The following is a 4,343-nucleotide window of genomic DNA, read 5'->3' as shown; positions in this document are numbered from 1 at the left end:
TATACTGATCATAAGAGTTTGAAATACTTCTTTGAGCAGAATGAACTGAAAATGAGGCAGAGGAGATGGTTAGAGTTGTAAAGGACTATGACTGTGATATCAAGTACTATCCTGGTAAAGCTAATGTGGTTGTTGACGTGCTAAGCCGTAAGAATGAAGAAGTCATTGCAACGGTGAAGTCTTATAAGCTGACTATTGACTCAGATTTCTTTGGAGAAATCATCAAGATGCAGTCTGATGTGCTTGCAGATGAAGGATTGATGAAGAAAGAAAGATTTTTCGGACAACAAGGCGAGCTAATGGAAAACGCTCATGGTGTAAAGACTAGGTTTGACCGTATGTGGATTCCACGCCATGGAAATCTTAGAGGTCGAATTTTAGATGAAGCTCACAAGTCGAGATACTCAATTCATCCGCGATCCACCAAGATGTATTAAGATATAAAGAGAGACTACTGGTGGCCCGGTATGGATAATGATGTAGTAGATTATGTTACTAAGTGTTTAACTTGTTTGCAAGTCAAGGCTGAACACCAGAAACCTTATGGGAAGATACAACCTATGGAGATACCTGAATGGAAATGGGAACACATCACCATGGATTTTATAACTAAGCTACCCCGTACAGCTAACCATCATGATACCATCTGGGTGATAGTGGACCGTTTGACGAAAAGTGCTCACTTTCTGCCCATACGAGAGGCTATCTCGTCAGAAACATTAGCGAATGTGTTCATAAAAGAGGTTGTGGCTAGCATGGAGTGCCGTTGTCGATTGTGTCTGATAGAGATACTCGCTTTACTTCTAGATTTTGGAAGAAGTTTCATGAAGCTATGGGAACAAGATTGACATCAATACGGCGTATCATCCTCAAACAGATGGGCAGTCTGAAAGGACTATCCAAACCCTTGAGGATATGCTATGTGCTTGTGCATTAGATTTTGGAGGAAGTTGGGATGATCATCTGCATCTGGCAGAATTCTATTATAACGTACAACAGCTACCATTCGAATATTGGTATGCCGCTGTTTGAGATGTTGTATGGTAGACTTTGTAGAACTCCTGTATGTTGGGGAGAGATTGGTCAGAAAGATATTGGAAGCCTAGAAGTTGTACAGGAAACTTCTTCAAGGTTCGATCAGATCAAGGCAAGAATGAAAGCTGCTCAAGATCGTTAGAAGTCGTATGCTGGTAAGCGGCGACGACCAATCGAGTTTAACATGGGTGACAATGTGATGCTCAAGGTATCGCTTTGGAATAAGGATGTAATGGGCCTTAGGTACATGGGCTTAAAGGAGTATAAATAACCCTTAAATCCTAATTCTTTCCATTTTCCATCTCTACACCATAGCCTACACATTTAAAAAAACACATAAACTCCTTCCTATATCTCGAACCAAGATCTGAATGAAAAGACCCGAGTTTGAGGGTGTTAGAATATCGTGACGAGCAAAACCTACATAAAGGCTAGATTGTGTTCGCAAACCGACTCGCTTAAAGGTACGTTTTATAACAAAACACTTGTTTGGCTCGTTTAGGATTCCTAAATCTGTACAAATGATAGCGACTAATCAAATGTGATGATTCTCGTTGAATTCGTTAACGTTTGATAGGTTAATCAGTGGTATAAAGAGCCGGTTATATAAATGAATCAATCACACCATTAAAAACAAAATAATTAACGGTTTGGTTGATTGGGGTTTGTAGGCGATGGGACTGCGAGTTCATTGATACCAAATTTGTGTTGTTTCATCGTGATTTGAAGGTTTATTGCAGATCTGGTGTTGTTGACTGTTATTATCGATTTTGACTTTGACACTTGAGTCAAAGTTTGGATGACTGATATTCATTCGTTATGAATGTGCAACCCTAGATCGATCTCGGATCTAAGATCTTAATAACAATTATACGGATCTAGTTCATGATGCTCTATATTGATTAATACGATATATTAGTATTAGTTATATATATGTGTATGTATAATATTAAGGTGAAGCTTGAGAGCACAATTGGGCAGAGGTTCAATATACTTTAATTCAAAACTTAAATTAATAGTGGAAGACACCACTATTTATCAAAGACGGGTCTAGTTCGTTAACATTCCATAACGAACTAGACACCGACTTCGTTACAATACATTAAACAAAATAACTTAACGAAACACCCTCTGATTCGTTAAACATCCTTAACGAATCAAGAGGGAACATAACTTAAGTCTACTTCGTTAAACATACTTAACGAACTAAATCACTTCCTTAACGAACTAACTCAATGTCTTAATCATTATTACATTAATTAAACGGTAAATACAAAACGATAAATACAAAGACTCGAGACGCAAAACCGTGTACTAACAGACATCCCCTCATCTTGAGCTCTTTGTCTTTAAATTACTTGAAGCGTCTTGACTGCCAATATCTGCAACTGTGAATACCATGTTCATGACACACCCTAACAACGCGTTGAAATTGCATTGCTAGGTCATAGTCTTCACGACGCTCTATCAATATCTTATTCTTAAATCGCACGTCATTGTCGATCTCTGTCAAGTTCACGAGCCACATCGGATCAATGATCTTTATCAGCTCGGTCTTTAAGCCTTTACCTAACACAATAACGGCCTCGCCAGTTCGGTTGTCGTAATACCAATGGTTGAAAGATAACCACATATGTTGGTTCAGCATCTTCACCGGTACACACTTCATTGTTTTGGCGGCTTTACCTTAAGAACTAACTTCCTCCACCCTATCCTTGGATCGATCTCATCGATACGCTTGCGGATTGGAATCTGTGGCTTAAAAAATTTAAATCCGTGGTTCACCTCAAACAACAAGTGTTGGTGAAACCTACTTTCATGGTGCTTCCCGCCACGGTTAATAAATGGACGATACGCCAACGTACGTACATCCCATCTTGGTAATGAGAGAACATCAGACATCCTTTCATAGTACTGAACGCCCTTCTCCCATTTGATAATACATACTTTTAATTCAGAATCATAAAGCCAAGAAATAATGTCACCTTGAACTTTTGACACGGCCTTGAAGGAAGTCTTTTGGTTGGCTTTGGTGCGTGCAATGGCTTCTTCCAATTCTTTATCAACGTATCTGTGCGCATTAATAATCTTACAAGCCCTCTTGCCTCGACTAGCAAACCAACTCTGAATGTCAGCAACAGAAGGATCGGGGTTTGGATCGAATCTTGTATCAACAACGTTCTTGCCCTTTGATACCTTATCCAGATGATCTTCGGCTGCTTTTATGTTTTCTTCTGTAAATACCGGAGCACCCTGATCAACATTAGTGTGTCGAAATAAATCAGGGTATTCCTCAGCAGTCATGTCCTCAATCTCCACTTCCTCATCCTCATAAATAAACGCCGTATTCATCTCAACAGTAGGCTCATTTAAGATCTCTTCATCATTCATAACCTCCACATCCTCCTCAGCCTCTAACACGGTTAATTCGTCATCATTCAGACCAAGCAGAATAGCAATCTCCTCTCGTGTTAGTGACTTTTCAACAAACTGCCCCACTGCAATCTCATCTGCATTAACCATGCTTCTAATCACCCCCTTTTCATCCACAAAGATAACAGTATCAGCCTTGATCATCTCAATTGGCTTAACAGCAGTAGAGTCATGATAAATAATTATCTGCTTTCCTGAATCACCAGCAGCACTTGTACCAGCACCAGAAGCCGAGCCGTGAGTTTGTTTAGGCTCACTTCCTCCAGTACCCGAAGCGTCTGGATCTTCATTGTTTTTAAGCTTCTTCAGTTCATCATCCTTGCATGTTAGTTGCAATATAAGATCCTCTTGCTGTTTTATTTTCACCCCTGAGACTCAACAATCTCACGGAGGGCTTTTGTCTCCTTTTGACAGAAGGATACATAACTAAGCAGCTTCTTCTGGTTTTCCATCATGTTTTCTTGAGTCATTCGATCAGCAAACATTTGATTTTCATACAAATGAAGTAGACTTAACACCATACCCATTTGCTGATCATGAGTCATTGCAAGAAACGACGAAGGGACATGTTGAACAGGACCTTGAGGTCAGTTAAGCCTCAAATAAGAAAAATCCAATGGTGGTGGAGGCATCATCATCGGTGTAAGAAAAACCACCGACGTGGCAGTTGAGGGCCTTGGTATTGTAGATAAAACTGATTGAGGAATCATACCAAGCCTCGGATCCGTCGTAAGCGTGGTTGTCAATGTAAGCTCCCGTGTGCTAGTAGTAAGCGAACTGCCGGACGTTGAGGAATAGACGGCCTTGGAGGTTGAACTCCAAATGAAATGCCAGCACCAGCCGACACTTGTCGCTTAGACGACCCTTCTTTCACC

The sequence above is a fragment of the Bidens hawaiensis genome, unplaced genomic scaffold (genome assembly GCF_021521415.1).
Source record: "Bidens hawaiensis isolate Kalapana, Puna unplaced genomic scaffold, B.hawaiensis_p1.1 tig00000237_1, whole genome shotgun sequence".
NCBI lineage: Eukaryota > Viridiplantae > Streptophyta > Magnoliopsida > Asterales > Asteraceae > Bidens > Bidens hawaiensis.
The sequence above is the reverse complement of the archived record's forward strand: the minus strand, read 5'-3'. Positions refer to the sequence as shown.